The sequence below is a fragment of the Ambystoma mexicanum genome, chromosome 6q (assembly GCF_040938575.1).
Source record: "Ambystoma mexicanum isolate Mex_15411 chromosome 6q, UKY_AmexF1_1, whole genome shotgun sequence".
Lineage (NCBI taxonomy): Eukaryota > Metazoa > Chordata > Amphibia > Caudata > Ambystomatidae > Ambystoma > Ambystoma mexicanum.
This window is the reverse complement of record NC_090937.1, coordinates 1386452023-1386474715: the sequence shown is the minus strand read 5'-3', so window position 1 is coordinate 1386474715 and position 22693 is coordinate 1386452023.

The following is a 22693-nucleotide window of genomic DNA, read 5'->3' as shown; positions in this document are numbered from 1 at the left end:
CAAAACATGCAAAATGGAAATCAGGATATATCCAATGGGCAAATAATCAGACCACCGCCAATATGTTGGATGTGTGGGATGGCAGGGCATCTAGCACGCACATGCAGAAGCCAAGGCATGATGCAAAACGACCAAGGAACAAGAGCAGGTTCAGTGAATCCACCTATGTTTTTACTGCAGGGTGGAAATGGAGTTGCACACAATCACACAGTGTAGCAGCAAGCGCCCGGGAGCACAACAAAGCTTGCAACCTCAGAATATGACACATTTTCCACAAGGACAGTCTCAACAGTCGCCTATGCAACTGTCACAGACAACAAGTGCAAGGTATTGAATTCTGGGATGAGAAATAACACTGGTGATGGAGGAAGTGCATTCACTCAGCATGGGACAACATTATATATGGACTAGGACAGCTCACTGGGAAACCTGATGTGTTCTTTCCTATCAGTGACACCTAACCCTCACGAGGAACCAAGGGAAGATGTCATTATAGGGGATAAAGAATATTCCTTCCTAGTAGACACAGGTGCAACACGCTCGTGTATACGTGAAGGCAAGTTTTCCTTGTCCAGCGATTTCATAAATACAAATGAACTTCCAGTCTCCATAGGAGAATCTGACATGAATGTGCCACTGCTATATTCGAGGCAAACCCCAGTAAATATATTGGGACGAGACCTAATGACGAAGTTAAACATGACTATCTCATTCACGGAGAAGGGCATAGTATGTTCAACTCCAGGAATGCATTATTTGAACATATACAAAATGATTAGAGCATACGTGGGACAAACAGCTATGAGGGCTGTCCCATTGGAACCAGAAATATTCGCATATGGAGTGCGTGTGTAAACGGCAGGGCTACCAGCACATGCAAGCAAAACCATGAGAACCCCCGATGAGTTTCTGTTCAGGCCAAGAATACCTATGCACGAGGAAAAGGGACAAGTATTTCCCTTGGCAATACACACAGTTATAGTGCGAGGAAAGATGGCTTTGATCGATGGTTGTGATGATGAAGGCAGACAATGGTCCACAGTAATTGCCATTGAGGAAGGGTACAGATTGACTGACGTCACTGATGACAATCTGTTTGACGAACAAACATATGTTGAGGAAAAAACTGCTGATGTAAATCTCATTTTTTGGGTGAGAATGATCAATAGAGAGGTGCCCCAGAGAATGATGCTGGCACAGAACCGTCCTGAATATTTTGATGACGACATGGCCCAGGTGCCCATCTCAGTGCAAACCACAGGCCCCTACGACGTAGGCTTATTGAAAGGAGTCAGAGAAGTGAGGATTAAATTGAAACCAGGAGCAAATTTGCCAAAAGCACAACCATATCCCATGTCTAGGGAAGCAGATGCAGGGATTTTCAAGACAATTTCTGCTATGATGGAACAGGGGATCTTAGTGACATCAGAGTCGTCATGCAACACCACGGTTTATCTGATAAAAAAATCAAAGGGAGGGTCGTGGAGACAAATTCAAGATTTACACCCGTTAAATGATATGGTAGAGGCCGAGTTCCCTCTAGTCCCTAAACCGTCCACAAATTCTATATAATATACCCGTTGAGGCAAAACATTTCACGGTGATTGACTTGAAAAATGCATTTTTCTCAATCCCATTGCACAAAGACTCACAAGATTTGACTTCATTTACATTCAGACAGATGCGTCTGAAAAGCAGGAGGTTACCCCAGGGATACTGTGAGTCTCCTTTGATTTTTAACTGAGTCCTGCAGATGGATTTAAGCAATATTGCATTAGAGAGTGTTGTCTTGCAATATGTGGATGACATCTTAATTTGCAGCACAGCAGAAGACGCGTGTGCAGACATGATGGTATCCAGCTATTGACTATATTGGCTGAAAAATTAAATAAGGTTGACAAGCCTGAGGTACGAGCCAGTCTGCAGCAGTCCACATCGTTGTGTTGAAGGTGCAGGAAGTACCTATTTCTACCCTGTGACACCGCAGAGCGGTGAGCGGAGCTGCGAGCCTGAGGTACGAGCCAGTCTGCAGCAGTCCACATTGTTGTGTTGAAGGTGCAGGAAGTACCTATTTCTACCCTGTGACACCGCGGAGCGGTGAGGGGAGCTGCGAGCCTGAGGTACGAGCCAGTCTGCAGCAGTCTGCAGCAGTCCGCGAAGCTGTAGCAGAATGGAGCCAGAGGTACATCCTCCGAAAACTCAGAAAAGTGTAAAAACCCTCCCAAAGGATTTACAGTCAACCAAAACACCAAAGTCGGGGGGGAAAATGAGCCCGGGTCAAAGGGGGAGGAGTAAGTCTGACTCGGCACAAAGGCCGATTGCGACCCCCTCTATCCTTGAACTGTTATCATCAACCCCCAAAATCCTGGAGCCAACACATGTACAAGTCCAACCACACGGACCTGCGAGTAAGAATGGAGCAGGCAATATTGACTTACCTGAACCACGAGACCAAGTTTTCCGCCCGCTGACGCCGTTCCAGGCAATCCCTATGAGCTGGTCTTTGAGAGAGGACCGATCAGATGAGCAGCGGCAGTTGACGGTTCGGAAAGACCGAGGGCCGGTAGAGCCGAGCACGACCCCGCAGAGGGTGCAGGGGCTCAGAACAAGTCCGGTACCACAATTCGGAACGCATCTGGCGAGCAGAGTCCACCTGGCGCTGACCGACAGTTGGCCAGAGGGAACGATGAAAACCCAGACCCGGCACGAAAAACGGACCGACCCGAACGTCTCTCCCCGCATAAACCAGAAACAGATACTGAAGTTTGGCGGAGCGGCCACAGAAATCCCACGCATACCAACAGGGATGTACGGGGGGTACAGGTGATTTAAGAGGGAGTTATTTCAAGGGAACCTGCCGAAATAATCGAAATATCCCCTCACCGAATACCAACTGAGGGGGAGAAGAAAACTACTGGCACAGAAAGAGAAGTGCTGACAAACCTGCGACTCCTGATAGAAAAGGGCGATGGTGTGCCGAAGGTGATCTGCATTCAAGCCATGTTCCATGAGTCAGATCGCGATAGCGGGAAACCCACGCAAGACGTGAGAAAATCTTTGGCTAGGGACCCTAAGTCTTTGGGAGTTCCCAATGAAAGAGTGATATTAACCGACCCTGATCAAAATGCCGAATCAGACGAAGAGGGGCTAGAGAGCGACAATCAAACGGCAGAAGAGCTAGAGGACTCGAACAAAGAAACGGACGGTGAGCAATTGAAAATGGGAGCTGGGGCCAAAAGGAAAAAGAGAAACAAAACCAATACCCCGGCAAAAGCAAGGAGCCAAGGTTTAAAAAAGATGGCGAATATGAGATTGAAAAAGAATCCCATACTGGGGGAACAAAAAGCAAGAAAAGGCATCAAAAGAGGTGGCCAAATGGCTAAAGGGCTGCCCAATGTCATGATCTCTGCTTCCAAAAGGTCAGGGTTTTCCCAACTCCCTTGGAAGCAGATCCATAACCCAGGTTCCGAGTGCCAACCAGTCCCAATTGGGACCTTTTGGACCCAGTCCTGGCGCCAGTGGCACCAGGCTCATAAATATGCCCAGTCCCAGCGCTGGAAGCGCCGGGCTCATAATGCTTGGGTGGATTTACCTGCAGCAGACCATGCTGCTTACTTGCCTGCCAGTTGAGCCTCTGATCCTCTTCTGTTTGGAACTACTTTTCCTGTTGGGTGGGGCAGGAGCCACTCCCTAGATTCAGAACACTGGAACTCTTCTGGAAAGCAGGAACTCTTTTCTTACCTAGGCGTGGCTGTGGAAGGAGACACCTAAGCACTACAGGAGGCTATTTAAACCACACCCGATGGATGAATCTTGCTTTGCGTTATTCTGCATCCTCTGCAGCAGAACGCTCATCGTGTCTTCTGCATCTGATCCTGGGCCTAAGGAAAAAGGCTTACCATCCTGAATCCAGTCTTCAGCAACACCTATAAAGACAAGAAAGAACAGGTTAGCATTACGGTCTTCAGTGACAGCTCTTCACTTACCTGGTCCATCGGCTGTCACCAACGCCTCGCGCTGCATTCCGGCATCTGAAAGACAAAGGCTTACCTACTCTTCGTGCGCTCCGGAGGTCTTCACACTGCATTCCGGCATCTGAAAGACAAAAGCTTACCAACTCTTCGCACGCTCCGGAGGCCTTCGGCGCTGCATCCCGCATCTGAAAGACAAAACAAGGTGCGTTTAAAGACATTGGGGAACTTTAATACTCACGTGCCATTACTCGTTTCCACATCTAACCCAGTGGGTATTCCGGCACCCTGCAGCCGCTCCGAACTTGTACCTGCAAAATAAAAAGACAGTTAGAGCACATCGTGAAGCAGGCAACAAGCGCTTACTTACGTGCTTCCAGGCGCTTCTATTCATCACACGGGCTCCATCTTCAACTCACTTCAGCCCGTCATCCGCCATCGCCGGAACCCTGCAAAACAAGAGACATCATTACTAAAGACTTTAAAGACATTAGAATTACTCGAAACTTACTGTTCGTGCAGTAAACGACGGACAGCAGTCCTCTGAAGTCAAGAGGCCTGCTCCCCTTATCCAGTGAAGAAACTGGTTACAGCACCCTGCCCCAAGGCAGATGGAGAGCACAGCGTTCACTTACCTAAGGTGAGAGCGTTAACCTTTGGGGTTCTACAGGAGAAGAGAAAGGGAAGAAGAGAGAGACATTCAATAACCCAGTTCCTTAATCCCATATTTTCTATCTGCAGACATCTTACCCTTCGAGTCAGACATACAGTGCACAGAGGTCCAGCCCAAAGAGCCAGCCGTGTGTTACACATCACCTTTGAAGATATGGTATACGCCCAGTCAAGACCGGCGCCTCTACGGGAATCAGGTGAGCGTTACAGAACGCAAAGCCTACCACAAAACTCCCGTCCAGGCGCTATGGAAACCTTGGATACCGACCAGCTAGCCCAGTTACTTGGGGAACTAAGGGCAGAAGTGCATGCAGCCCGTCAGGAAACGAACGCTCTAAGAAGGGAACTGATTATTTCCAAGGAGCGAACAGATGATCTCGCTAGACAATTGCTACAGTCACAAGCCAGACAGATCCCGTTACCCGCATCTGGGGGAAATCTTCCTTCTACATCCTCTATGAATCCAGTGCAGATCAACCTACCTGGGAATGTACCTCTGGCTCCGCCCGAACGATTTTCTGGTGACCCAAAGAGGTTTGCAGTATTTATCAATCAGTGCAGGTTGCATTTCTTATGCCGGCCAGCAGCCTTTCCAACTGATCAAGCTAAAGTAGCTTTCGTGCTTTCGTACCTTAGTGGCAATGCGGCAGACTGGTCGATCCCTCTAGTAAATCAAGATGATCCGGTCCTCCATGATTTTCAAGCTTTTCAGCTCAGTATGGAAAAACTGTTCGCAAGACATTCACAGGGGCAGGCCTTGGACAATGAGCTTCTTTCGTTGCGACAAGGTAATCAAGACCTTTTGGCTTATATTGCGTCTTTCAACAGACTGATAGTGGAAACTCAATGGCCTGAGGACAAAAGGATTACGCTGTTTTATAGAGGTCTACGTGGAGAGCTCAAAGATGTGTTAGCCCAAGTAGTGAATCCCCCACAAGATTGTTCGGACTATATAGACTTAGTCGTTCAAATAGATCACAGACTGCAGAACAGGAAGGCCGATCGTTCCAAGTTTGATGCTCGAGTATTTTCCAAACCGCCAACTCCTTCCAAAGGAGTAGACTCCGGGGAACCCATGCAAATAGGGGGTCTGAAAGGTCCTCTAACACAAAAGGAGCGAGAAAGGAGAAAACAGTTGCAATTATGCCTCTATTGCGGAAACTCAGGGCACTTTCTTCGAGACTGTCCGGTGAAACCTGCCAAGAAGGCAGTAGGAGCTGCAGTTACCAAAGTTACAAACTCTGAGCAGGGAAACAACCTCGCCCGACAAGAATAGAGGTCCTCTTGCCGAGCGTGAAAACCAGTTCCGTGACCTCGCATTTCGTAATACCTGTGGTCCTCATGAGCCCTGATAATCCGGATCGATTACATGCAATTGAAGCTTACGTCGACAGCGGTGCCATCGGCAATTATGTGGATCATGAAATGGTTTTGAGGATGAATCTAACTCTTTGTCCCAAGGCTGTAAAGGACGTCATTACTACAGTGGATGGTACGGAGATAGCCTCCGGGCCAGTAACGCATACCACTCAAGAGGTGACGCTAGTAAGTCAAGATGGACACCATGAGAAGATCACGTTCGATGTGATCAAGGCCCCTCAGTTTCAGATTATTCTAGGAATACCTTGGTTAGAGAAACACAATCCTCTGATCGATTGGCGAGCAAGAACGGTCCAGTTTCCAGAATGTGTCTCTACTTGTCACCCTCCACCTGGTGTTGCACTGGCAGCAATTTCTTCAGAGACTCCCCAGTTACCTCCCGAATACCTAGAATACCAAGATGTTTTCCGGAAGGATCAGGCTAACTCTCTACCTCCTCATAGGTCTTATGACTGCCAGATAGACCTGATACCTGGATCTACTCCTCCTTGTAGTAGAATTTATGCCCTCACTGAGCCTGAGAACCTTCACCTTCGACAATACCTGGATCAATACCTGGCAAATGGGTTTATTCGTCCTTCCAAGTCCCCTGCTTCTTCAGCTTTGTTCTTCGTTCCAAAAAAGGAAGGAGACCTTAGAACTTGTATAGATTATCGCTCCCTGAACCAGATCACCGTTAAGAATAGATATCCGTTACCTTTGATCCCTGAACTCCTGGACCAAGTCAGAAAAGCATGCATATATACAAAGCTGGATCTTAGAGGAGCTTACCACTTGGTACGAGTAAAAGAGGGCGATGAATGGAAGACGGCCTTCCGCACCAAGTGTGGGCTATTTGAATATCAGGTCATGCCCTTCGGACTTTGCAATGCCCCGGCCGCCTTTCAATATTTTATGAACGATGTCCTCAGAGAGCTGATAGATGTGTGTGTTGTTGTTTACATTGACGACATCCTCGTTTATTCTTCATCGGAATCTGAACATCGGAAACACGTGACAATGGTCCTCGAAAGATTGCGTCAACACAAACTTTTCGCTAAGTTGGAAAATGTGTTTTCAACGTGACTGAAGTTGAATTCTTGGGATTCATATTATCACCTGGCGGAGTGCGTATGGATTCAAAGAAGGTCGATGCAGTTCTCAAATGGCCATCACCATCCTCCGTAAAAGGTGTGCAAAGCATGTTCGGCTTCGCTAACTTTTACCGCAGGTTTATCCCCGAATTCTCTCGAATAGTCCAGCCCATCACTGCCTTGCTAAAGAAAAACAAACGTTTTGAATGGTCTACCGAGGCGGAACAAGCTTTCCAGGATTTGAAGACTAAATTTATCTCTGCACCAATCTTAAAACACCCTCGCCCCGAACTCCCCTACATCGTGGAAACTGATGCTTCAAGCCTTGCCATGGGGGCAGTTCTATCACAAAAGGACCCGGTAACCAATCAGTTGCATCCCGTGGCATTTTGGTCCCGCAAATTCTCGCCTCCTGAAATCAATTACACGATTACTGACAAGGAACTTCTGGCTATCAAGTCTGCCTTTAAGGCTTGGCGGCATTATCTGCTGGGGGCCCGACACACCGTTACTGTGATTACGGATCACCGAAACCTGCAATATTTGAAAACTGCAAAAGCCCAATTCTCTAGACAACTCCGTTGGGCATTATTCTTTGCCGAGTTTGACTTCATAATTACCTATCGACCTGGTACAAAGAACGGTAAAGCTGATGCCCTTTCTCGGATGGGAGTGGAAGAACACTTGATCAACCCTGAACCTGTACCAATCATTCCCGAACAAAGAATTCTGGGTGTAATCGCCACAGAATCAATAGAGGAAGTTAAGGAGAAAGCCAGGCAACTTGTAACTCCAGCAGACATACAGAATTGGCATCTGCAGGGAAAGGACTTTGCAGTAAAGGACAACTTATTGTATTTCCAAGAACGATTATACCTACCCAGCACAGATTTACAGAAAAAAGTAATCTCTTGTTATCACGATTCTTTAATGGAAGGACATCCCGGTATGGCCAAGACCACAGAAAAGATCAAGCGCTACTTCTGGTGGCCGTCTTGGAAAAAAGATATCAGAGACTTTATAATGTCCTGTGGAGTATGCGCCCAAAACAAGAGTCAAAAGGAAAGACCAGCAGGCCTCTTACGCCCTATTGACATCCCACCTCGCCCTTGGCATACGCTTTCTATGGACTTCATCACCGATCTACCTCCATGCTCCGGATACAATACGATTCTAGTAATCGTGGACTTATTCTCCAAGATGGCGCATTTCATTCCGCTCAAAGGCTTGCCAACAGCAGCAACTCTGGCCCGAGAATTTCTCAAAAACATCGTCCGACTGCACGGTTTTCCTTCGGTTCTAATTTCGGATCGAGGTAGTCAATTTATTTCTCATTTTTGGCGAAGTTGCTGTCGGTCGGCTCAGATTGATGTGAGACTATCGACCAGTCACCACCCTCAGACCGACGGACAAACCGAGAGGACCAATCAAACTCTGGAACAGTATTTACGCTGCATGCTGCAACAAACTGAAAAAACTTGGAAAGACATCCTTTGGATAGCCGAATATGCCTACAATAACTCTGTCCATTCGGGAACTGGGAAAACCCCGTTTTTTCTTTTGTACGGCAGTCACACTCGAACCTCGGAGTTGGATCCCCTCCAAGATCTTGAAACACCAGCAGTAGACTACCTGCATTCTACAATCACCCAAGCCTTTAAGGAAGCTGTTTCTCACCTTCAAAGGGCTAAAGAACAATACAAGAAAGGAGCAGATCAACATCGGAAGGAAGCCCCTCAATATCAAGTAGGGGATCAAGTCTGGTTATCCACCAAATATCTACCTCTAAAAGGGCCACGCACATTCAACCCAAGATACCTTGGTCCCTATTCCATCACTACCATAATAAACGCAGTAGCGGTCAAGTTGGACTTGCCCCCGCACATGAAGATACATCCGGTCTTCCACGTCTCTCTATTAAAACCCGTGCAACCTCAAACCCGACTAACTAAATCTCCAAAACCTATCCTAGTTGATGGAGAACTCGAGTTTGAAGTCAAAAGCATTCTGGACTCCAAGATCTCCAAATCTAAACTATTTTACCTAATTGACTGGAAAGGCTACGGCCCCCAAGAGAGATCCTGGGAACCTGCTGAATATGTCCACGCTCCTCGCCTAATCAAAAGATTTCACCGAACATTTCCTGACAAGCCAAAACCCCCGGAGAAGCCCGGTTTGGGAGGGGCCTTGAGGGGGGGTACTGTCATGATCTCTGCTTCCAAAAGGTCAGGGTTTTCCCAACTCCCTTGGAAGCAGATCCATAACCCAGGTTCCGAGTGCCAACCAGTCCCAATTGGGACCTTTTGGACCCAGTCCTGGTGCCAGTGGCACCAGGCTCATAAATATGCCCAGTCCCAGCGCTGGAAGCGCCGGGCTCATAATGCTTGGGTGGACTTACCTGCAGCAGACCATGCTGCTTACTTGCCTGCCAGTTGAGCCTCTGATCCTCTTCTGTTTGGAACTACTTTTCCTGTTGGGTGGGGCAGGAGCCACTCCCTAGATTCAGAACACTGGAACTCTTCTGGAAAGCAGGAACTCTTTTCTTACCTAGGCGTGGCTGTGGAAGGAGACACCTAAGCACTACAGGAGGCTATTTAAACCACACCGGATGGATGAATCTTGCTTTGCGTTATTCTGCATCCTCTGCAGCAGAACGCTCATCGTGTCTTCTGCATCTGATCCTGGGCCTAAGGAAAAAGGCTTACCATCCTGAATCCAGTCTTCAGCAACACCTATTAAGACAAGAAAGAACAGGTTAGCATTACGGTCTTCAGTGACAGCTCTTCACTTACCTGGTCCATCGGCTGTCACCAACGCCTCGCGCTGCATTCCGGCATCTGAAAGACAAAGGCTTACCTACTCTTCGTGCGCTCCGGAGGTCTTCACACTGCATTCCGGCATCTGAAAGACAAAAGCTTACCAACTCTTCGCAAGCTCCGGAGGCCTTCGGCGCTGCATCCCGCATCTGAAAGACAAAACAAGGTGCGTTTAAAGACATTGGGGAACTTTTATACTCACGTGCCATTACTCCTTTCCACATCTAACCCAGTGGGTATTCCGGCACCCTGCAGCCGCTCCGAACTTGTACCTGCAAAATAAAAAGACAGTTAGAGCGCATCGTGAAGCAGGCAACAAGCGCTTACTTACGTGCTTCCAGGCGCTTCTATTCATCACACGGGCTCCATCTTCAACTCACTTCAGCCCGTCATCCGCCATCGCCGGGACCCTGCAAAACAAGAGACATCATAACTAAAGACTTTAAAGACATTAGAATTACTCGAAACTTACCGTTCGTGCAGTAAACGACGGACAGCAGTCCTCTGAAGTCAAGAGGCCTGCTCCCCTTATCCAGTGAAGAAACTGGTTACAGCACCCTGCCCCGAGGCAGATGGAGAGCACAGCGTTCACTTACCTAAGGTGAGAGCGTTAACCTTTGGGGTTCTACAGGAGAAGAGAAAGGGAAGAAGAGAGAGACATTCAATAACCCAGTTCCTTAATCCCATATTTTCTATCTGCAGACATCTTACCCTTCGAGTCAGACATAAAGTGCACAGAGGTCCAGCCCAAAGAGCCAGCCGTGTGTTACACATCACCTTTGAAGATACGGTATACGCCCAGTCAAGACCGGCGCCTCTACGGGAATCAGGTGAGCGTTACACCCAACCCCTTGCTATCATGCTCACTGAAGGCGTTCTTCACGCAACAACATAAAAGAAAACAGAGCATTGAGACAGAAATTTCAGATGCTGAAATGCTTGAAATAGCAAGTGAAACACAGCCCGCTCAAAAACAGAGGAGAACTGACCGACCATCAGCAGGTAATGAGAAAAAGGGACTGTGCGACGTCTCACCACAGGAAAAAGCTGCAATCCTTACAAAGGATCCACATAAGAATATCGAAAAACCAAAGGTGGCTGAGAGCCCAGCATCCAGCCAATTGAAACCCAACGGCCATCCTAGGACTAGATTTGAGAGTTCCCATGCTCAAAGCGCCCCCAATGGGGTTCCTTTCTACATAGAGGAGATAGCTGATTTGGAAGACAACCGAGAGGAAGAGGGGTCAAAGGGGGTCCAATCGGAGGGGGACCCAAATTGATCGGCGCAGGTACTGCAGCCCAGAGAAGACCATCTGGCCTGGACAAAGCCCCATTTGTCCAGGGGGCAATCCACGGTCATGCCCCTGTTTAAAGGGGACCAGTCAAAACTGTACAAGGAAAACCCCCATTCAAAAATTGAATCACCAAGAAGGGCTGTGAATATTGACAGAAATTCAAGATCTATAGAGGAATGCCCGGCACTGGACTCATCAGCCACATTGAGAAGATTGGATAAAATCCAAGCCGCTCCAAAAAAGAGACTACTCAGTGAAATTGCGGTGGCGCTACAATACGAATCGCCCAATAAGAAACCAGAAATGATCGCTATCATGTCAGCAATGACCATCGTGTTAGCACCATTCTGTAAACTGTACGAATCAATCAAAGAAAACGTACGAGATAACTCAGCAATTCTATCAAATATGATGGAGAAATTGGCCCAGATGGAGAGCTTCTCACCAGCAAATACTGAAAACGCACCTGTACAGGAAACACAGTGGGAAAGGAAAATCGGAGCTGTAGAGAAAAAGATCACGAATATAGAAACCATGACCAGGACCCTACTAGTAAGATCAATTGAGCCGGAAGGGCCCCAGACCGATACTATTCAGAAAACCGACTGGGAAAGAAAAATAGAAGCATTGGAAAAAAAGATTGAAACCCTGGAAACTCTGAACAGAAAGGCTCTTACAAAGATATCAGTCCGCGAAGAACCAAGGGATGAGCCCGGAGAACAAACAAATGGAAAAAAGAAAACCCTGTTGTTATTGCCACAAGAAAAAACAGAAGAGGCGAAATCGTCTAGAGGACAAAAGACGCAGCCACCCACAATTGACCTGATGGAAAGGAAGTCTAACCTCATAAAGGTTACCTCAGTACCGGCTAAATCTAATGTGAGGGGTCTCGGCCTGGGCGAACCACAAGCCATTAATAATCGACAAAAGCCAAGCTCACGATCAGAGGAAACCGCCATCCCGAGATCGCCGAGAACAGTAGATGAATTCTTAGGATGTACAAACCTAATGGACATCTCTACATACTCAGAAAAGGGCTCGAAGGAGTCAAGCCCCCCTGGTATAGAAGGCGAGGTAAAAAAGCGCGCTCCTGAACAGGTTGTGAATCAAACAGCAAAGGCCAAGATGGACAAGGAGGGTCCAATCCAGATGGATAGTAACAAAACAAATCCGAGGGCTGTACAGAGAGTTTCGGTTCAAGCGTCTGAGATATACAGCCACGCACCCACACAAAGAAGAAGCCCATCCAAACTCCGAGACGCTCAACAAGCAGACGACAACCGAAGAAGTCCGCGAAAGTATCGGGCTGAAAAAAGTAAATTGGAAAACAAAAAAAAAGCAAATGAAGAGATACGGGAAGTAGACAAGAAATTCCTAATTTGAAACCGAACGACAATACTCCAAATAACGAATAGAATGAAATCTTTGAAAAAGATCAGAATGGATGACCTGGTGCTGGTGGAACCCTATCATAGGGAAAAGAAGGCGAAAGCATTTCTCTACTTAAAATCAGCCGCCATCTGACATATGGATGAGTCAGCCTATGAAGAATTTGACCAAATGGGCTTTTGTTTGACGGAGCAAAAAAGGAAGATGAGCAGGCAAGAGCTGGGTGAAGAAAAGCTGGATAACTCAAAAACCCATTATCACTACATATCCAAAACAGAGGACCTATACCGCCAAGGCCGAGGGTACAAGCCCCGGGAGTCGCATGAAATGTATAGACAAGCACAATATCAACGTAGGGGCGGCAAAGGGACCACTGAAATGATGGAGAGAGGTGACTCAATCTCAACGCCACAGCGAGGCGCAAAGGACTAGGTGGTCTGGGCTCGGACCCAAACGAGAAACAACAGAGAAGAACAGATTCAAGCCGTCGCTTGCAGCAATCCAGAGTGAAAACAGCCAGATGACAGGAAAAAGAACCATGCAACCCATCAGGCAAAAATGGAAGATGAAAGACAACCTAAAGGGCCATGGAAGTGGCTACTGTCGAGCTGGAATAAAAATAATGGTAAATAGCAGCGACCAGGGTCGGATTGCTTCGACGACAACACCTGCGAAAAAAGTAGCGACCGACCCATAAAGGAAACGTGCATTGTGGGCTCATGGAACACAAGAGGCCATTCGCACCTGATGATACTGGGAGATGTTGATCTTGGTCTATACGACATCTTATGCCTACAAGAAACCTGGCTTGTCAACCAACCAACACTGGACGGTTTCTCAGTGGTGACCTCTCCGGCAGTCAAAGGGTTGCTTGGGAGACCGTCGTCGGGTCTTTTGACTGCCATAAAAACAGGAACCGGTCTGAGTGAACCACAAAAGTGGAAACAGTCATATGAAATGCTGGTCACGCTGACCTCGCAAATCCAGGGCAAAGCAAAGATGGAAAACAGCTGGCAGAGGCAGGTGGCCATTCTGAATTGCTACTGGAATCCTCAGCGAATGTCAATAAAAACCTTTTGCGACATGTCAGAAACAATTGACCAGCTATATGCGGAATTCAATAATATTGAGCTCATCATCTGTGGCAACTTGAATGCAAAGTGTACGGAGGACCATGCAGCACACCTATGTTCCAGCGCTCAACGGGGAAGTGTTGACTCCACCATAGTGAGAGGAAAGCCTGGAACGTAGTAATCAGCTCAAGAAGCATCCAGAATGTGGCCTCTTTGTTCCCCATTCAAACGAATATTCCAACGTGGGAACGCAACGGGTCTAAAGCCACTCTGGACTACATCTTTGTTTCAAATGGTCTTACTAAAGGTTTGACTGGTTTCAAGGTCCAAAAAACCATCCACAGTGACCATAACCTACTTCGCTGTACGTGGCATACCACAAGCCTGAACTTAAGAACGTATAATTGGGCGATCGAGACAAATGCTCAACAGACTTGTCTACGGTTAACCGAACAAGACATTGTGAAAATCAAACGAACTTGGGAAAAGAGGGCCACCGAGCATGCCCGGAAGGACAGGAAAGAAAGACCAAACTACCTGCCCTTATTACTATCCTTCCATGTAAAGGGCTCAAAGAAACCGAGGAAACCTGTCTACACAAACCATACTTATGACAAGGATTTGGTGGTAAAAAGAAGAGTGGGCCACAGACTGCTAAGAATAGCAAAGAAATCAAACGCCGTAGAGGACTGGACAAATTGGCGCCTGCAAGCTAAAAGCTACAAAAACTGGCGTAAACAGCACAGAGCCATAGAATATCAAAATGACGCTGAAGTCATGATTCAGAAATTACAAACTAAAAAATCAAGCGAATTCTGGAACTTGATAAAAGAGTCCAACTCCACTCAGACTGGCCCGCTGTCTAATGCAGTAGCCGAAGAAAGGTGGATCCAATATTTCACCACAGAATTTGAAGGTACTACTATGGACACCCAATGGACAAAGCAGATGTCGGCCACACCATGGGTTGATCTCTCCAATGCTGAAGACATCGAAGCATCCATATGGAAATTGAAAACATCAAGAGCCCCAGTTCCTGACGGACTAACAAACATGGACTTAAAAATGTGCCCAGGTAAATGGGCGGATTTGAGCAGTAAGATATTCTCCGAATGCGGCAGAACGAATATGGTGCCGGAAACCTGGCTGCAAGAGGTGATAGTCCCTATTTATAAAAAAGGCCCGAGACACGAACCAGCGAGCTACAGGCCGATTGCTCTGCTAGACATATTGGGCAATTTATACGCAACTCGCCTGTTGGAGCATTTTCGTATATGGGCTAAAGACAGTCAGTCCAAAGACCATTTCCAAACGGGCTTTCAAAAAAACAGATCCACCTCCATCAATCTAATGGTACTGAACATCTTGAAAGCAAAAGTCAAAGAGGACGCGCCAAAGGTGTATTTGGACTTCGTGGACCTCTCAAAGGCGTTTGATAAGATAGACCGACCCAGACTATGGTCAAAGCTACAAGGGTGGAAGTGTCCATCGGAAATACTGGACCCCATAATAGCTCTCCACACACATACAAAAATCAGAGTCAAGCTAAATCACCAGGGTGCCTTGTCAGAGGAGATAAGTGTGAACCGAGGAGTTAAGCATGGCTGCCCCCTAGCGCCGGCTCTGTTTACAGCATTTCTTGGTGACTACCAACTCTCAATATCCAAAATTCGCTCTTTTCCGCCAAAAATAGGGGAAATGGAGATTCCACACCTACTGATGTCATCTTGATCGACCAAACGAAAGTGGGCCTTCAAAGAAAACTACAAAATATGGAGTCCTATATTGTTGAAAACCATCTCGTACTGAATAAATCGAAGACAAAAATCATGATCTTTGAAAAAGTCCCCAGCAAAACAACGAACAAAATAGAACTGTTCCTCGAAAACACCAAAATTGAAATAGTTAACAGCTTCAAATACTTGGGGATGCAAATGGATAGCTCCAGATCAGAAAAGAGTCTCCAAAACCAACTATGGGAAAAAGCGAAACGCCTGACTGCTCAAATAAGAGCAGTCGATCGGAAGTTCGGAAAATTCTCTCTGGTACCGGCAATAACATTCTATAAAGCCAAAGTTGTCCCGGCATTGACCTATGGCGTGGAGGCCTCTCTATACTTCCCGCGTATCATCTGGAGCAAACTTGAAGGCCATGTTTGGAAAACGGTACTAGGCCTACCGAAATCTACTGCCATGCCGGCTATCAGAAGAAAGTTGGGGTTGGTGTCCTTAGCGTCAATGGTAGATCAAAGTGCCATGCGCCTGTACAGAAGAATTATCATGTCAGACACCCTCCCCATCTTCAACATCATACGTGTGGAAACTGAAACAGGCAAATGTGAGGCCCTTAAAAACTGGGTCAAAGCCAGAAAGGATGACCTGGCAAAAATTGAATGCAGCGAAAAAGACCTGAAAGAAAATCCTGATCGAATTAAAAGAAAAACTGAAGACCTAGACTGGATTCTGACAATGGAGAAAGCAGTAGGGAACAAACTTCTAAAACACCTACCTCCTACATTCAATAAGGTGAAAAAACCACTTAAATACTGTGCCAAGTTTCCAGATAAGAAGCTGAGAAATTTGATCATGAGAGCAAGGTTAAACCTGTTGCCAACCAGAGAAATCATAACAATCAGAGGAGCTGGTGCCGAGAAGCGTTGTCGATTATGTGAAAAGGAATTATCCACCGAGGCTTTGAAGCACCTTGTGATAGAATGTCTGAACACGAATGAAAACAGAAACATATACCTCCCTTCGCTGGCCGAAAACCTGTGGATATTCCAAACAGATGAGTTATGGAATAGATTAATTTCTGGTGAGAACACCAGATGGACTCAAGCCTTGGCCAAACTGATAGAACTAGCGTTTGACCAGATCAACCAGCCACGGCCCGAGGGTCGATCTGTACTAGATCAAGAAGCAGCTTAAATAAAAATCCCACTGTGATCCTTTAAGGAAATAGCCCTCTGGTGAGTTAGAAGAGCTGGCCAGAAAGTAGAGGAGGCGCTCGAACGTCCCTTTATGAACTGCTTCTGTAGATAGGGAAGGTCTTTGACAAAACTTAGTTGTTACTGAGTAAAGTTCAAATAAATAAATAAAAAAATATATATTGTCAGCAAGAAGTGCTGTACATAGGCAAACTGAAAGGGCTGAAGCTATACTGAACACAGCCAAGCCACACACGATAAAACAGATGCAGAGTTTTCTAGATCTTTGCAGTTATGTCAGGGCATGGGATTTTGACTACAGCTCATACACCAAGCCCTTGTTACAGGCCCTGAAGAAGGCACAGGTGACGAAAGAAAAATGGAATGGTCGGAGGCCATGGAAGAAGGGTTTATTGAACTCAAGAGAGCCATTTGCATGGCACCAGTTTTAGGGATTTCCAATTATGCAGAGGAATTCTACCTGTTTTCACACACGAATGGCAGTGTTATGACGGCAGTACTCACACAGAGAACCAAATTGGGGTACAAGCCCTTGGCATGCTACAGTGGGAATTTTGACCCGGTGATGAGAGGCCACTTCCCTTGCGAACAAAGTTTAGCTGCTGTAGCGTTTGCCATAGAGGAGTCTACAACCATTGTGATGGGATGCTCAATGACGTTGTACGTCGAGCATGCACTATTTGCCATTCTAGAGAAACCAAAAGACACATTGACATCTCAGAGAGCTTCTGCTTATGAAGTGATCATATCTAATCCATCAATTAAGATAATTCGATGTAAGATAGTGAACTCAGCTATGTTTATAGCAGAGCCAGTCACTGATGGAGAGCCAATCCATGACTGCGCAAACTATGAAGAATTCTATGATGAAATTGCTAGAGTGAAAGAAAATGCATTGGCAGACAGGGAAGTTGTCTTTGTTGACGGTTCCTTGAGAATTGATCAATATGATGGGCAAAGGTACACAGGCACTGCTGTGGTGAAGAACCCAGCAAATGGAGAATTTTGAGTACTCATTAGTGCACGATTACCATCTCACTATTCAGCGCAAGCTGCAGAATTATTGGCGTTGATACTCGCCATCGAGAATAACGCTGACCAGGAAGTAACAGTGTACAGCAACTCTGACTATGTGACGTTGACAGTGCATGCAGGCCTGGCATGCTGGAAAAGGAGGGGCTACCTCCGAGCAGATGGCACGCCAGTGCAGCACACAGCCTTATTGGATAGGCTCATTAAAGCACGACAGCTCCCAGTGGGCATAGCGGTTGTGAAATGTGCCACCCAACATGAAGCGGACAGATTTTATCTCAGGAGGAAATCAAGCAGCAGACACGGAGACCGAGCATATGGCAACCAAGGGCGAAACCAGAATGAATGCAGAAATAACTGATGTACATGAAAAATGATTGTTGCACGAAGTGAACCTGAGAGTTATAGTAACATGGGGCAAACCCAGTTTAATGGATCTCCAAGGGGAAGCACCACAGGAGGAAAAGACCTCTGGAAGCGGCAAGGGTGTTCTTTAAACCCCTCCGAAAGCTTGTGGCGACAAGACAGCACTGGTAAACCAGTGATGCCTACAGCCATGTTAAAGTTAGCATTGGAAGAATTGCATTATGCAGCGCACGTCAATAGAGAATCTAGCAGCAACGATCGCTGAAGACTGGTTTATACCGTATTTAGCGGAACATGTTGCATTTTTTATGCTGAACTATATAATCTGCCAACAGTTCACGGCTGGACACACACTAAGAGTAATTAGAGGACTCATCCCAAGGCCCAATGGACCTTTTCAGCACTTGCTTGTTGATTATGTTGATATGATTCAAGTATGTAACTGGTACATGTATCTAATTGTTGTGGTGTGATCATTCTCTCGATGGATAGAAGCAGGTCCATGTACACATCCAGACTCTACCTGTGCGGACACATTTCTGGTGAGAGATTATTTCCCAGTTGAGGAGTATGTGAGGTCATGAGGTCAGATAATGGTCCTCACTTTGTTAATTGAGTATTTTAGCAGATCAGCTTGCTGCTTGGTATAAAGCACAAGTTTTTGTCAGCGTATCACGTGCAAGGTAATAGGATATGTGAGAAGCTCAACGGCTTGTTAAAGGAAAGGATAGCCAAGTTGAAGCTTACTCTAAAGAAAGGACGGCTGCACTGCCTTCTATTGGCAGTGTATGCACTCAGAAACCAGCCTGGTTCTGACAATCTTACACCGCACAAAATAGCAACAGGCAGAAGGATGCATACTCCATCGACACCCCGAGATAGAGCTAGATGTGATGTTCAGCCAACAGGGGAAATTTTAGGATCAGAAATGCAAAATTACTTGAATTGCATGACATCTTGTCTTATTGCAATTTCAGGACAGCTACAGTGATGACAAAAAGGGTGCAGGGCAGCACAGAACACAGAAGGAGATACTACTGAAAACCCAATTCAGAGTTTATGTGTACCACCAGTCTTCCCTGGAGACACGGTCCTGGTGAAGAATCATACGAGAAAGAAGTGGGACGAGCCAAGGTTCAAAGAACCCTTCACAGTGGAAGACGTCACTCCCTCTGCAGTTAAGCTACAAGGAAGAAGAGCTTGGATCTTTCTGGGTGACATCAAGCCATACATCGGAGAAGGCCCCTTGCCCGCACCCCAATGCATAGAGACTACTGACAACGGGGAAGAACCACAGCACGTGCAGATGAGATCCATGATGAGGAAGAGGGACGCATGACCAGCAAAGCAAAGACAAAGAACTATTGTGTAAGGTTGTGGCTTAATTTTGGACATTTCCTCTATGCAAAAAAGGGGATAAGGGCATAAAGAACTGATACTTGTGCATCCTAGTTGCAGGGTGAAAAAGAGAATTACATACATAAGCCACAACACAGATTATTAACTTTGAATTTTGGACTGAGGCACACTGAAGTCTTGATAAGAAAAGGGTATGCCAAATTTTGATCGAGGACACACAAATTGGAAGAAAATACAGTATCCAGACTCGTTCCAAACAGGAGCATTGTTTGGACTCACTTATGGTGTCCCACAGCAGCGACATCACTAAAGACGTTCTGAATTATTTTGACTTGAGATCGTACCCGTCACTAGTGGGAATGCTCACTATCATCACTGAATTTCTTCAAGACCCTGAAAACAAAAAGACAATAAGGAGGCTGCTCACCGTGATCGCCGAGCAGTTCCTCTTGCTTCCGGAATAAGGAGAGGAAAAAACAAATGTCCCAAGCGGAAGAAGAAGCGAATAGGCTTGTCAGCGTGCTATTCTTTCGCCTAATTGAATATTGTCCAGGTCTTGTTGGGAGACACTGTGACGTCTTGACATTTCTTTGAGATCCAGCAAACACAGACCATTTCAGTATAATCCTGAACGGAATCTTAATTCAGGTTGCTCTTCACACTCATCGAAATCACAGAAGCTGCTCACAGTGAGTACTGAGCAGGTCCAGAACTCAGCAAGGGCAAGACAAATGTGACTGTCACCAGAAGACAGCAGATTGGCGAGCAATGTCTTCTTCCACCTGATTGAGGATTTTCCAGAACTTGTGGGGAGGCCGGGAGGTGGTGACGTCCTCATTTTCATCAGAGACCCAGATAATTCTACACAGATAAGCATGCTCCTGCATGGTATTGTGATGCAAGTTGAACTTTCTAATCATCATCAGAATTTCCAGAGGAGACAGTAGGACTTCCCGCCAAGGGACAGATCGAGAAAGTGTTACCAGAGACTTCACTCTTGTTTATATTGTCAAGGACACGACATGTCTTCCGAGTGAAACAGATAAGAGGAATAGATTGGGAGCTTGTGTATTTTGAACACGTACAGTAAAAAAGGACTTGCTGAACTTATTGCCTTAATTGACATTTTTCAAATACATAAAAGAGAACTGTATCCAGACACAATAGATAATACATTGTCCAGACAAAGGAGGACAATTGTTCCAGTACCTGCAACCAATAGGCAGAGACAGCAGAATCCAGAGATATTGTTGCATAGAATGTACTACATGTTAGTTTTCTTTCCTTAGATGATACAGATGGGAAATCAAAACAGCAGCATCGTCATCCCTCAGGAGGAGAAACACTCTTATTGTTCCAGAACTAAGTGCTGCTGCCTAACCTACAGAGGCATAATGTATCTATGCATTGTATTCATCATTGTTTTATTGTCACTGATGATTCAAACTGCATTTTTCATAGGTGTACAAAGTATTCCGATTCCTGTGCACCCACCTAATGATGTATGCATGACACCCACAAAAGCACCCGGACCCTTTATATTGATTCCAATTCCTAGAATGTCTGACAAAGGAGTGAGTGAACTTGAAATGGATGTGATTAGCAATAACACACATGCAGTGACAAGCAAGTTGAAAAGCCGGAGACTGGGTCGGCAGAGTAAGAATGAAAAAAGTTTACTGATAACCACACGCATGAAAACGATGAGTGCACATACACCAGGTCTAGTGTCAATAACTGCAGAACCCCAATCCAAAGAATGGGAGAAGGTTGGACAACTAATGATGAGAAGCTCTACTACAAGTGAAGTGAAAAGACAAATGGAAAAAGCTGAGATGTTAAAGAAACAAAAGGAGTTGGAGAAGAAACCAACAGAGACAGCATTGATAAGCACCCCTGATCCAGCACTGAAGGAGGCAAGTGCAAGCCCAGAGAAAATCTCACGTGCGCAAATGATAGCAGAATCATTATGGCTGTTCATAGCCAGAGCCAGGAAAAGACAAGAAGACAAGGAAATAACTGCCATACAGATGTGTTCAAGAAAATGTGGTTATAGCAAATTACATGAAAACCTTAAGAACCAAGAGAAGCATACAAGGACAGCACAGCACACTTGGGAAATGACATATGGTACCAATGCATGAAAGAAGTTGGAAGACGAAATTCAGAGAAGGAATGCTTTGTCTATGCACTCCTACCTTACAGCATGGGGAAATCAAAGATCTTTGTAGCTGTTGAAATAGATGTGCAGACGGTGCACTGTCTATCACACGTAGCAATGTACAAAACAAGACCAAAGGCCAGTTCATGGGAAGTGGGAAGTGATGCCTCACTGAAATGGGCAACAGAAGCAACTGATCCAAATGAAGACGATTATGTCCAGAACATAAAGACAAGGAACAATGGAAAAACAAAGCACATTGTGATCAGATATGAGAAACCTGAAGTTAAAGGAGCAGAGATCAGAAGAGAGGCACGTCAAAAACTAAACATCCAAGGAAAAACTCCAAAAGAAGCTTGAAAGTGGAAGAACAGAGGTCAATTGCAAATTTGGGGAACAGTGCTTTCACCAAACAGATGGGAGAAAGGAGTGGTGATCTGCAGATTATGGATGGTCTTCGGTCACTACGAGCCCACCATTTACATAGTGCGAAATGGATGCAAGCCATTATGGCCAAAACTTTTTAAACTACTGACATGGGGCAAGAACAGTGGAGGACTCTTGCAGATAGTGCCATTGGAAAGGCCAAAATTCTGCTTCAGGAATAATGGCACAAGGAAAATGGGGGAGAATCAAAACTGTGGACAAGTTTTTGACGCCCCAGGAATGGTACATGGTACTGCAGTGATCAAGGATCATTATTGGGCATGCGGATCCAAAGCATATATCAGACTGCCGAGAAATTGGGGAGGTATATGCACAATAGTGAATGTCAATGTTCCAGCATTGGTGATTCCAAAAAGTGATATGAATATTGACAGCTTCCCAAAAGTAGATGCTCACCTGAGGAAGAGATGATCTGTGGAACTGATGAATAGAATGAAGAGAGAGAATTACTTTCCTGCCAAATCAGAACAAGCTTTTCATGCAATCCCATATGAACACAGGCTGTTCAGCTTAACCTCATCAGTGTTCACAATAATCTTTATGCCAAGAGTTCAGGTTGGAGCAAATACTAAATGGTTTCAGATAACCAGATGGGAGTTACTGCAAACCATCAACACGACCATAAAGGGATTCAACTCAATCAAAGAAGACTTAAGGGCAATCCGACTAATGACTCTCCAGAACAGATATGTCCTTGACATGATCACAGCTA